Genomic DNA, 14,576 nt, shown 5'->3' on the forward strand with positions numbered 1-14,576 from the left:
CAGACACGATTGAGCGACTTTCACTTTTCAGTGTTAGGTAGTTGAAAATTATTTACAGATAAAATGGCAGGAGAAAGATTCAACAAATCCTGTTACACAGCGGTGGATTATTTTTTAGTTATGCTTTTAAGCATGAGCTGATCTCTGATTAGCCCAGCTCTGGCTGACAATAAAACTGATTTACAAGTAATCACAATGGAGCCATTCAACAGTAGAGCTGTAGTGAACCTTCATTCTAAATCGTCAGTTAAAATAGCTAGTCACTAAAAATAATGTCCCAATAAGATGTTAATATCATAAAATCTTTTGCCCTGAAAAAATAAAAGTTTCATACATCCACTGCAATTTACATCACAACAGAAGGCTATTATGCCCTTGCCTCCTGCCTTTCTTGATTAAAATTAAAAGATGTTTTACTCTTCAGATTGCCTCTTTGGGAGAAAAGTTATTTTTAGAATACATTCCTACTTACCTAACCATTTGATTACAGTCTGCAAATATTACTTGGTTTTGATTTAGTGAATTGCCTTTTCATTTCTTTCTCCTCTTAAAAATAAAACCGACTACTCAGACATTGAATTATGTTGAACTATACTGAATGGCCATTTCTGCAGGTCAAAAATTATCAAATATGGGCCATTTTATACAGTTTTAACTGAATACTAAATTTAATTTTCCTGGGACCAGTAGGTGACATTTTCTAAATTATTTTAGCAAAGTTTAGATGATTAGTTGCTTTCTAAGGATGTCCTTTATGCTCAGAGTTCCAAAACAAATGAAAGAGATTAATATAAAACTATTCTTTCAACAACTGATTTGTGCTCCTCTGAGCTTCCACTCTGCTGATGCTGGGGACACCCAGGAATCATTCAGTCATTCATCCCTTCACCAGGAGCCAAGTCTAGTGCATGTCTGTATGCCACTTGTTCATGCCATCTCCTTCCATCAGCACCCAAAACGAGTTCTGCATTGTCTGCCACCTAGCTACCCACTTCAGTCCACACCTTCATTCTTTCTATACAATGGTGGAAGAATAATTCTCAATACTTTATTATTGTTAATTCTGAGTGTCCTTCAAAACTCAGCTCTGATCCCTTCAAACTATGTATTAATTAACATTTTGTTAAATGTAATTAAATTCAACTACCCGATGACCACAGAGGTAGGGAGGTGTCATGAGCTGAATTAAGTCCTAAAATTCATATGTTGAAATCCTAACCTCTAGTACCTCAGAATGTGACTGTGTTTGGAGACAGGCCTTTTAAGAAGTGATAAAGTTTAAAAACAAAGTCCGTATGTGTGTCTCACGTGACTTAAACATAATATGCTGGATTTGTTGGTATTTCTTTTCATCCATGAAACTGCTACTCCTGGTGTAACACTGGTGCATAGAGAGGACTCAACAAATGTAATATGCGTAAAAGGGAAGAGGGTGGAGGAAAGGAAAGTAGAGCCCTGGTGTCAGTGTATATAGAAAAAAATACCTGGGTCAGTTATGTTTAAAAATTGGGTTATTTGCAAAGCAGAGATAGAGACACAGATGTAGAGAACAAATGTTTGGACACCAAGAGGGGAAGGTGGGATGAATTGGGAGATTGGAATTAACATATGTACACTATTGATTCAATGTATGAAATAGATAACTAATGAAAAACTACTGTGTAGCTCAGGAAACTATGCAGTGCTTTGTGGTGACCTAAAAGGAAAGAAAACCCCAAAAAGAGGGGATATGTGTATATATATAGCTTCGCTTTGCTATACAGTAGAAACTTAACATTGTAAAGCAACTATACTCCATTATATTATTATTAATTTAAATAAATAAAAACAAGGAAGTGGAGTGTATAGGGGCATAATGGAAGTAATGGTTCTCCACTTCATTCAACAGGCTTCCCTGGTAGATCTGTTGGTAAAGAATCCACCTGCAATGCAGGAGACCCCAGTTCAATCCCTGGGTCGGGAAGATCTGCTGGAAAAGGGATAGGCTACACACTCCAGTATTCTTGGGTTTCCCTTGTGGCTCAGCTGGTAAAGAATCCGCCTGCATTGCGGGAGACCTGGGTTTGATCCCTGGGTTGGGAAGATCCCCTGGAGAAGGGAAAGGCTACCCACTCCAGGATGCTGGCCTGGAGAATAAAACATCCCATGCCAGTAGACTACGCCAAGTTACATATTATCTAGAGTAAGCACTAGGGAAACTGTAGTAATATACTCACTATAATCAAGATGGGGTTTTTTTTTATGTTCAAATAACTACAACAGGAAAGAGAAAAAAAAAAAAAAGGAAAGAGAAGAAGAATGAGGAATACAGAAAACAAACAAATAATAAAATGGCTGACAAATTCTAACAATTACCTAAATTCAGATGGTCTGAATGCACCAAAGACAGATTGGCTTAGTAGATAAAAATGACTAATAAATCCTACCTTCCAGAAAGATTAAAATACAATGTTATAGATAGGTTATATCATTCATTATTTATTAAAAACAGAATGGTTTATTAGATAAAGTAGACTTTAGAGCAAAGAAAATTACAGAAACATTTGTGTCTTGTTTAGTCGCTAAATTGTGTCTGACTCTTTTGCAACCCCATGAGCCATAGCCTGCCAGGCTCCTCCGTCCATGGGGATTTCCAAGCAAGAATACTGAAGTGGGTTGCCTTTTCCTTCCCCACAGAAACATTACACAGTGATAAAAGGATCAGCCCACCAGGGATACATAATTCTGAGTAAGTCCACACCAGCCATCAGAGCTTCCAAATACATGAAGCAAAACCTGGTAGAGCTGAAAGGAGAAATAGACAAAGCCACAGTTAGGCTTATAACTTCACCATCCCACTCTCAGCAACTGAGAGACTGTGCAACAGAAAGCAAAGCTGTAGAGTCACTGAAACAGGCACACGCATACAACAGGGGCTTCCACATACACAAACGCACACAACAAACACGGGCTCCTATGCAGCAGTTCTGACTGGTTTATCTCAGGACAACTTTGCTCTCCTAAGCATCAGTGAGTTCCTCAAACAGCTTTTGCTTATTTCTATTATATAATATTTATTGATTTTTATATGTGTATTATATAATTATTATATAAATAATACATATTACAATATATAATTATATAATACATTATATAATATATAATTATATAACAATTATATAATTATAATGTGTGATTATATAATATAATTATAATATATAATAATTATATAACTATTATAATTTTACATATTATATATAACTATATATATATTATATATATATATATGTATTTTATATATATATATATATATATATATATATATATATATATATATATATATGGCTTCTCCAGTGGTGCTAGTGGAAAAGAACCTGCCTGCCAATGCAGGAGACAATAAGGGTTTGATCTGTGGGTTGGGAAGATCCCCTGGAGAAGGGCATGGCAACCCACTCTAGTACTCTTGCCTGAAGAATCTCATAGGTAGAAGAGCCTGGTGGACTATAGTGCATGGGGTCACAAAGGGTTGGACACAACTGAAGTGATTTAACATGACCAGACACACACACACACACACATATTAGTAATTGACACCTTTCTAAAATAATTCACTTAACATAAACCCATTCAGTACTTCTTAATATAAATATTTTTAAGTTAGTGGCATTGTTTTTAATTTTTGCAAATCTCTAAGTTCTGACAAGAGAAAACAACTGGATTCTCATATGTGCCTTGCATTCATTTTGTTATACTATCACACATGTTGTAACCACTGGAAAACTACACCATACATTCATGAGCATGAGAAATGCACATAACATCTTAATACTCTAATGAAAAAGTAAAGGTTGCAGACACCTGAATCTCAGGTCCCCTACAGGTATCCCTGACAGCGTATGGCCTCTATCAAGTCAAAGCTAACAGCCCAAAGCTGTTAGCCCAAGAAAGCCTCCCACAAAGGTGATGCTGCTGGAAGTGGATTCTGTTTGACAAGGAGAGAGAAATGAGTGCAAAGGAAGAGGGAAAGGAAAGTTGGGAGAGGAACGGAAAGTGTGAGGTTTTTTGTTTGGGCTATTTTTTTCATCACTTTTCAAAAACCACAGAGAACGACACCCTGAAACTATGAAGCTAGGGAAGCAGTTCTGCCCCATCTCATATAACATGAACAACAATCCCATATAAAATTATTAAAAGAAAAAAAGATTAATGGGTTAAATTTGGAATAACATTCCTATAAATAATGAAAGAATGCAGAGATATATGCTTACAAAATAAAGACATGTCTAATATTTAAATGAGCTTTAAAAATTAAGATTATAGATGCTATGATAGAATAGCAAAAAAATAGAATATGAAAAATTCAGAAATGAGATGATTGGTTAAAAACAAGATCTGAAAAAAAAAGCAGATGAACTCAAGAAAGAATTAGAAATAAAGAGGAAAATTTTGAGAAACTGAATATTAAACTGATGGATGTGCTATGCTGCTTCTGCTGCTGCTGCTGCTGCTGCTAAGTCGCTTCAGTCGTGTCCGACTCTGTGCAACCCCATAGACGGCAGCCCACCAGGCTTCCCCGTCCCTGGGATTCTCCAGGCAAGAACACTGGAGTGGGTTGCCGTTTCCTTCTCCAATGCATGAAGTGAAAAGTGAAAGGGAAGTCGCTCAGTCGTGTCCGACTCTTAGCGACCCCATGGACTGCAGCCTATCCGGCTCCTCCATCCGTGGGATTTTCCAGGCAAGAGTACTGGAGTGGGGTGCCATTGCCTTCTCCAATGCTGCTTCAGTTGTATACAAATCTTTGTGATCCTCTGCACTGTAGCCCACTAGGCTTCTCACCATGGGATTCTCCTAGAATGGGTTGCCATGCCCTCCTCCAGTAGATCTTCCTGACCCAGGGATTGAGCCTATGTCTCTTATGTCTCCTGCGTTGGTAGGTGGGTTCTTTACCACTAGTGCCACCTGAGAAGCAAAAACCAAATGAGTCCAAGAGAAACAAAGGAGGGAAGGAGGAAAGCAAATTTACAAAGTAAAGTTTAAGAAGATTTGAGAAAAGTGATAGATACAGAGGACAAAGAAGATTCAATGTAAGTATAACAGGTATATCTGAAAAAGAAAACTGAAATAATGGGAAAAAATAAATAATAATTTTAAAAACTACACTATCAAAAAAAATTGCTCAGTGAAAGAGCAATGTACTTACAAGTATATACTACAAATTTACTCCATTTACATGCAAAAATCAACCCAGGCTGGTCAACAGTAACACATACTCTAGTAAAATCATTGGTTTTTAAAAGAAAAAGAAAAGCCTCTTTGGACAATCAGACAAAAGACCAAGTTATTTAAGCTTCCAGTTCAAGATGGCAGAGTAGAAGGACATGCACTCATCTCCTTCTGCAAGAGCACCAAAATTGCAACTAGCTGTTGAACAACCATTGACAGGAGGATGCTGGAACCCACCACAAAAATATATCCCATGTCCAGAGACAAAAAAGCCACAGTGAAACAGTAGGAGGAGCACAACCACGATAAAATCAAATCCTATACCTGCCAGGTTGGTGACCCATAAACTGAAGAACAATAATACAAAAGGAGTTTTCCCACTGTTGTGAAGGTTCTGAACCCCATGTCAAGCTTCCCAGCCTGGGGATCCAACCAAGAGACTGGGAATTCCCAGGGAATCTGACCTTGAAGCCAGCAGGATTTGATTATAGGACTTCCACAGGACTGAGGGAAACAGTCTCTAGTCTTGGAGAGTACATATAAAATCTACGTGTACCAAGACCAGGAGAAAAGGAGCAGTGACCCCACAGGAGACTCACCAAAGCTACCTGCTGGTGTTGGAGGGTCTCCTGTGGAGGCAAGGATTGACAGGGGCTTACCACAGGGAAGGGGGCACTGGCAGCAGTAGTCCTGGAAGGCCCCCATTGGCATACACCCTCTTCAAGGTCACCATTAACCCTACCATAGAGCCCTAGACCCCAGGGATGGGTTGCCTCAGGCTAAACAACTAACAGTGAGGGAGTACAACCCCACCCATCAGCAGATAATTGGATTAAAGTTTTACTGAGCAAGGCCCTGTCCACCAAAGCAAGACCCAGTTTTTCCCACTGGCAGGCCCTCCCATCAAGAAACTTACACAAGCCACTTAGCCTCCTCCATCAGAGGGCAAACAGAAGAAGCAAGAAGAACCACAATCCCACAGCTAGAATAAAAACATTTAGTCAGTTCAGTCGCTCATCGTGTCCGACTCTTTGCAACCCCATGAACTGCAGCACGCCAGGCCTCCTGTCCATCACCAACTCCTGGAGTTCACCCAAACTCATGCCCATCGAGTCAGTGACGCCATCTAACCATCTCATCCTCTGTCGTCCCCTTCTCCTCTCACCTTCAATCTTTCCCAGAATCAGGGTCTTTTCAAATGAGTCACCTCTTTGCATCATGTGGCCAAAGTATTGGAGTTTCAGCTTCAACATCAGTCCTTCCAATGAACATTCAGGACTGATTTCCTTTAGGATGGACTGGTTGGATCTCCTTGCAGTCCAAGGGATTTTCAAGAGTCTTCTCCAACACCACAGTTCAAAAACATCAATTCTTCGGCGCTCAGCTTTCTTTGTAGTCCAACTCTCACATCCATACATGACTACTGGAAAAAACCATAGCCTTGACTAGATGAACCTTTGTTGGTAAAGTAATGTCTCTGCTTTTGAATATGCTGTCTATGTTGATCATAACTTTTCTTCCAGGGAGCAAGCATCTTTTAATTTCATGGCTGCAGTCACCATCTGCAGTGACTTGGGAGCCTAAAAAAAATAAAGTCTCTCACTGTTTCCACTCTTTCTCCGTCTATTTGCCATGAAGTGATGGGACCAGATGCCATGATCTTAGTTTTCCGTATGTTGAGCTTTAAGCCAACTTTTTCACTCTCCACTTTCACTTTCATCAAGAGGCTCTTTAGTTCTTCACTTTCTGCCATAAGGGTGGTGTCATCTGCATATATGAGGTTATTGATATTTCTCCCAGCAATCTTGATTCCAGCTTGTGCTTGTGCTTCATCCAGCCCAGCGTTTCTCATGATGTACTCTGCATAGCAGTTAAATAAGTTAAATACAGCCTTGATGTACTCCTTTTCCTATTTGGAACCAGTCTGTTGTTCTATGTCCAGTTCTAACTGTTGCTTCCTAACCTGCATACAGAGTTCTCAGGAGGCAGGTCAGGTGGTCTGGTATTCCCATCTCTTGAAGAATTTTCCACAGTTTATTGTGATCCACACAGTCAAAGGCTTTGGCATAGTCAATAAAGCAGAAATATGTTTTTCTGGAACTCTTGCTTTTTCGATGATCCAGTGGATGTTGGCAATTTGATCTCTGGTTCCTCTGCCTTTTCTAAATCCAGCTTGAACATCTGGGTTCACAGTTCATGTATTGTTGAAATCTGGCTTGGAGAATTCTGAGCATTACTTTGCTAGAGATGAGTACAATTGTGTGGTAGTTTAAGCATCCTTTGGCATTGCCTTTCTTTGGGATTGGAATGAAAACTGACCTTTTCCAGTCCTGTGGCCACTGCTGAGTTTTCCAAATTTGCTACCTATTGAATGCAGCACTTTCACAGCATCATCTTCCAGGATTTGAAATAGCTCAACTGGAATTCTATCACTCCCACTAGCTTTGTTTGTAGTAATGCTTCCTAAGGCCCACTTGACTTCACGTTCCAGAATGTCTGGCTCTAGGTGAGTGATCACACTATTGTGATTATCTGGGTCGTGAAGATCTTTTTTGTACAGTTCTTCTGTGTGTTCTTGCCACCTCTTCTTAATATCTTCTGCTTCTGTTAGGTCCATACCATTTCTGTCCTTTATTGAGCCCATCTTTGCATGAAATGTTCCCTTGGTAGCTCTAATTTTCTTGAAGAGATCTCTAGTATTTCCCATTCTGTTGTTTTCCTCTATTTCTTTGTACTGATCACTGAGGAAGGCTTTATTATCTCTCCTTGCTATTCTTTGGAACTCTGCATTCAAATGGGTATCTCTTTCTTCTTCTCCTTTGCCTTCGGCTTCTCTTCTTTCCACAACTATTTGTAAGGCCTCCTCAGACAGACATTTTGCTTTTTTGCATTTCTTTTCCATGGGGATGGTCTTGATCCCTGTCTCCTGTACAATGTCACGAACCTCCGTCCACAGTTCATCAGGCACTCTGTCTGTCAGATCTAGTCCCTTAATCTATTTCTCACTTCCACTATATAATCATCAGGGATTTGATTTAGGTCATACCTGAATGGTCTAGTGGTTTTCTCTACTTTCTTCAACTTAAGTCTGAATTTGGCAATAAGGAGTTCATGATCTGAGCCACAGTCAGCCCCTGGTCTTGTTTTTGCTGACTGTATAGAGCTTATCCATCTCTAGCTGCAAAGAATATAATCAGTCTGATTTCAGTGTTGACCATCTGGTGATGTCCATGTGTAGAGTGTTCTCTTGTATTGAAAACTACATTACAGAAAGTTAATCAGGATGAAAAAGCATAAAGTTATGTCCCAGATGAAGGGACAAGATCAAACCCCAGAAAAGCAACTGAATAAAGTGGAGACAGGCAACATTCCAGAAAACGAATTCAGAATAATGATAGTGAAGATGATCCAAGGTCTTGTGAAAACAATGGAGAAGATGCAAGAACTGTTTACCAAAGATCTACAAGAACTAAAGAACAAACAGATGAATAATACAGTAGAAGAAATCAATAGCAGACTAACTGAGACAGAAAATCAGATAAATTATATGGAGGACAGAATGCTGGAAATCACTGCCACAGAACAAAGAATATAGAGGAAAGAATGAAAAGAAAAGAAGACAGCCTAAGTGACCCCTGGGACAACATTAAATGCACCAACATTTGCATTATAGGAATCCAAGAGGGAGAAGAAAGAGAAATGACCAGCCTGAGAAAATATTTGAAGAGATGATAGATGAAAACTTCCATAACATGGGAAAGGAAACAGTCAATCAAGTTAGTAAGCACAGAGAGTCCCAGGAAGGATAAACTCAAGGAGGAACACACTGAGACCCATAGTGCTCAAACTCACAAAAATTAAAGACGAAGATAAAATATTAAAAGCAACAAGGAAAAAACGACAAATAATAAACAAGGGAACTCCCATCAGGCTCTCAGCTGATATCTCAACAAAAACTCTATAAGCCAGAAGGGAATGGCATGATAATATATTTAAAGTGATGAAAAGGAAGAACCAAAAATACTCTACTCAGCCAGACTCTCCTTTAGACTTGATGGAGAAATCAAAAGCTTTCCAGACAAGCCAAAGTTAAGAGAATTCAATACCACCAAACCAGCTTTACAACAAATGCTAAAGGAACTTCTCTAGGCAGGAAACATGGCAAGGAAAAGACCTACAGAAATTAAACTCAAAACAATTAAGAAAATGGTATTAGGATCATACGTATCAATAACTACCTTAATTGTAAATGGATTAAATGCACCAACCAAACGATAGACTGGCTTCGCAGATGAAAACATGTGCATGTATGTACTTATACTTACCACATCACTCTACTTGACCTCCCAAACTATATGTAATTATTTTATATTGTTAGGTTAATCATGTTTACATTATGATTTTCAACTGTAATTATCTTTTATTTTTTTGTCTGGCTATTGATTGTGAACTAAAGCACCTCTTGAAAGTGAAAGAAGAGAAAAAGTTGGCTTAAAACTGAACATTCAGAAAACTAAGATCATGGCACCTGGTCTCATCACTTTATGGCAAATAGATGTGGAAACAGTGACAGACTTTATTTTCTTGGGTTCCAAAATCACTGCAGATGGTGACTGCAGCCATGAAATTGAAAGACACTTGCTCCTTGGAAGAAAAGTTATGATCAACCTAGACAGCTTATTTAAAAGCAGAGACATTACTCTGCCAACAAAGGTCCATCTAGTCAAAGCTATGGTTTCCAGTAGTCATGTATGGATGTGAGAGTTGGAATATAAAGAAAGCTGAGCATCAAAGATTGATGTTTTTGAGCTGTGGTGTTGGAGAAGACTCTTGAGAGTCCCTTGGACTGCAAGGAGATCCAACCAGTCCATCCTAAAGGAAATCAGTCCTGAATATTCACTGGAAGGACTGATGCTAAAGCTGAAACTCCAATATTTTTTGGCGACCTGATGTGCAAAGAATTGACTCATTTAAAAAGACCCTAATGCTGTGAAAGATTGAAGACAGGAGGAGAAGGGGATGACAGGGGATGAGATGGTTGGATGGCATCACCAACTCGATGGCCAATTTGAGAAAGCTCAGGGAGGTGGTGATGGACAGGGAAGCCTGGCATGCTGCAGTCCATGGGGTCGCAAAGAGTCGGACATGACTGAGTGACTGAACTGAACTGAACTGATTGTGAAAACTGATAAACCACTTTTACTATTGTTATTATGTAACTATAAGCCACTTGACACCATTGTATCATGATCAGCCAACAGAAAAACAACAGAATACTGTATCACTAAAACCACCATTTAATAGAAAAACCTGTAATCACTTTTTAAAATCCAGATGCATATCGAATTATCTTGGAATTTTTTGAAAAATACAAATGCCCAGATATTTCTTTTTCCCTCTAGAACTCCAGATATGTTTCTAATGAGCAGCCATGTTTAAAAACTACTGGACTGTATGATGATCTTTTATCTAGTTTGTTTCACTTTTTCTACTTCATATTCAGTGCTCCCATTTCATGTAGTTTATGTTTTCAATTTCTCCAGCTCTTTTCTTGATGTTCGTTCTCAAACCTGTATCATGTACAGTAGAAAAGCTGTTGTACACATATGTATAAATAGTATATATAATATATATATCTTAGAAAATGTATGAATTTTTGCCTAATTAAAATTTTATGACATTTTGACTCCACTTGTTTGACTTAGTATGAATAAAATGCTATATTTCTAATTTTAAAACAATAGATATGCAATAAGCAACAAAGATTTACTGTATATCACAGGGAACCATAGCCAATATTTTGTAACAACCTACAATGGAAAATCGGAGAAGGCAATGGCACCCCACTCCAGGGGTGGGGTACTTTTGCCTAGAAAATCCCATGGACGGAGGAGCCTGGTAGGCTGCAGTCCATGGGGTCGCTAGAGTCAGACACAACTGAGTGACTTCCCTTTCACTTTTCACTTTCCTGCATTGGAGAAGGAAATGGCAACCCACTCCAGTGTTCTTGCCTGGAGAATCCCAGGGACGGGAAAGCCTGGTGGGCTGCCATCTATGGGGTCGCACAGAGTCGGACACAACTGAAGCGACTTAGCAGCAGCAGCACAATGGAAAATAATCTGAAAAATAATATGTATGTATATGTATAACTGAATCACCTTTTTTTGCACCTGAAACATTGTAAATCAACTATATTTCAATAAAATATATATATTATTAAATGAAAAAAATTTTTCAAAGACCAAGCCATTTAAAAGGGAAGTAAAATTAGATTGACTTCTGACTTTTCAAAAACAACACCATGCCAGAAGCTAACAATACTCACACAAGTATCTTGCTAAGATGTCAATATTATCTAAGCTATTTACAGATTCGATACAATTCCAACAGCCTTTTTTTAAAGAGATGGAGAAAATGATTGTATTTCCAAATCATGCAGCTTTTATATATAAAGGCCACACATGTGTATCAACATAAAATAACTCAGAGAATATTATTCACTTGAGTCCTTCCCGAGGAGTCTTCTATGACTCGGGGTCATTCTAAATCTAGCCCAATGCTTGTTTGTGTACAATGCATGAGCCATAGGAAAAGTATAAAATATCCATGAGCCCAAATTTATATAAATAAGTGAGCAATAAATAACTGGGAAGATGAGACAAACCTCCTATGAAGAATTCCAGATTAATTTAGGTAGATACTCTTCTCTTTCCCCACTAAAATGCACTTAGTAAGTTGCTTCCAGAGAGTATAAGGTGGAAGGGGATGGGGAAGGGAATCAGTTTACAGTGGCAAAAGCTGCAAACAGCTGCTGGCCAGAGAATCAGAGTCAGCATCATCAGTGTTAAGTCATGCTGATAGTATTTTCCCCTGATGTGATATGAGGAGAAAGGCACTTAACCTCCGTGGTGGTAGTTGTTTGTTTCAGTCACTAAGCCGTGTCTGACTTTTTGTGACCCCATGGAATGCAGCATGCCCTGCTTCCCTGTCCTTCACTGTCTCCTGGAGTTCACTCAAATTCATGTCCATTGAGTCGGTGATGCCATCTAACCATCTCATCCTCTGTTGCCCCCTTCTCTTCCTGCCATCAATTTTTCCCAGTATCAGGGTCTTTTCCAGTAAGTCAGTTCTTCACATCAGGGGGCCAAAGTATTGGAGCTTCAGCTTCAGCATCAGTCCTTCCAATGAATATTCAGGGTTAATTTCCTTTAGGATTGACTAGTTTGATATCCCTCTATGGTCATCCTCCCCAAAACCCATAATTCTACTCTAACCATGAGGAAAACATCAGGCAAACCCAAACCGCTGGACATTCATCAAAAAACCTGCGAAGTCCTTCTCAAAACTATCAAGTTAATCAAGGACCAGAAAATCTAAGAAACTGTCACAACCCAGGGGAGGCTAAGGAGACATACTAACTAACTGTGATATCCAGGTTTGAATACTGGAACAGAAAAAGGACATTGGGGTTAAATTGGTGAAATCCAAGTAAAGTGCAGAGTTCAGTTAAGAGCAATGTACCAATGTTGGTTTCTTAGTTGTGACAAAGGTATTGCGGTGACATAAAATGTTAACAATAGGGAAATTGAGCCAAGAACATACAATAATTCCACTATTTTTGAAACATCTGTGTTAGGCTAAAACTATTCTTTATTTCTTTTTTTGGTAGTATGGATATTAAAATTTTTTTTAATTGGAATATAGTTGATTTACAAGATTCTATTAGTTTCAGGTGTATAGCAAAATGAATTACTTAGCATATATTTGCTCTTTTTTAAGATTCTTTTCCCAGACAGGCCATTACAGAGTATTGAATAGAGTTTCCTGTGATATACAGTAGGTCCTTATTAGTTATCTATTTTACATAGTAGTGCATATATATCAATCCTTGTCTCCCAATTTATCCCTCAACCCACCTTACCCCTTGGTAACCATTAAATTTGTTTCTGCATCTGCAACTCTATTTCTTTGCTAAAACTATTCTTTAAAAGCTTATTTTTTTTTTAATTTAATTTTATTTTTAAACTTTACAAATTGTATTAGTTTTGCCAAATATCAAAATGAATCCGCCACAGGTATACATGTGTTCCCCATCCTGAACCCTTCTCCCTCCTTCCTCCCCATACCATCCCTGGACTCTGTTGCAGAGGGAGAGGGTGGGAAGATTTGGGAGAATGGCATTGAAACATGTATAATATCATGTATGAAACGAGTTGCCAGTCCAGGTTCGATGCACGATACTGGATGCTTGGGGCTAAAAGCTTATTGTTTTAAAAAGACAATCTTAAGCTGTATTATGGACTAAATCTTGGTAGTTGTCCAAAAACACCATGTATTGAAACCATAACCGCCAGTGTGTCTATTTGGACATCAGGCCTGTGAGGAGATGATAAAGGTTAACAGGCCATAACGGAGGGGCCCTAATCTGAGAGGGCTGGTGCCCTTATAAGAAGAAGAAGAGACACCAGACTCTCTCTCTCTCTCCCTTGTAGGGACACAAGGAGAAGATGGCTGTCCACAAGTCAGGAAGAGAGTCCGCACCAGGAACCAAACTCGCCAGACCTTAATCTCAGACTTACAACCTCTAGAAATGTGAGAAAATAAATTTCTGTTGTTTAACTCACCCATTCTATGGTGCTTGTTATAGCAGCCTCAGCAGGCTAATACAAGGTGTATGATTGCACATGGTAGTTGTATGCACAGGAGGCAGTAGAACACTACAGAGAGGGACAATCCGATTATGAATTTGTGATGCTACTATACAGAGCAACCTGTAAAATATTTGCCAAAACTAGAAGCTGAATCCAGAGAAGGAAATGGCACCCCACTCCAGTACTCTTGCCTGGAAAATCCCATGGACGGAGGAGCCTGGTAGGCTGCAGTCCATCAGGTCACTAAGAGTCGGAAACAACTGAGCAACTTCACTTTCACTTTTCACTTTCACGCATTGGAGAAGGAAATGGCAACCCACTCCAGTGTTCTTGGCTGGAGAATCCCAGGGACGGGGGAGCCTGGTGGGCTGCCGTCTATGACGTCGCACAGAGTCGGACACAACTGAAGCGACTTAGCAGCAGCAGCAGCAGCAGAAACTGAATCACATCTAAGTTTATCAGAGAATCATGTGGAAGACAACATGAGGCTACAATCAGAATCTCCATTCTCTGAGAAACTATACAGGACAAGTGACCTGGTTTCTTAAATAAAGCAATCACAAAGGAAAAATTAGGGAGGGAATCTATAGATTATAAAATACCTATCTGCCAAATGTAACATATAGACCTGGGCAGGATCCTGATATTAACAAACTATTATAAAACAGTGATGACAACATATAGATATTTGATGATATATGTCATTTATGTTTTATTATCATA

At 39.0% G+C, this 14,576-nt stretch overlaps 1 long non-coding RNA gene across 1 annotated transcript in view; it reads right to left on the reverse strand.

The window, feature by feature from the left end:
• Positions 1-14,576, reverse strand: part of LOC113897559 — a 72,334-nt gene that overhangs the window by 17,874 nt on the left and 39,884 nt on the right. The gene's annotated exons all lie outside the window — the stretch shown is intronic.

This window comes from Bos indicus x Bos taurus, chromosome 8, assembly GCF_003369695.1.
Source record: "Bos indicus x Bos taurus breed Angus x Brahman F1 hybrid chromosome 8, Bos_hybrid_MaternalHap_v2.0, whole genome shotgun sequence".
Classification (NCBI taxonomy): domain Eukaryota; kingdom Metazoa; phylum Chordata; class Mammalia; order Artiodactyla; family Bovidae; genus Bos; species Bos indicus x Bos taurus.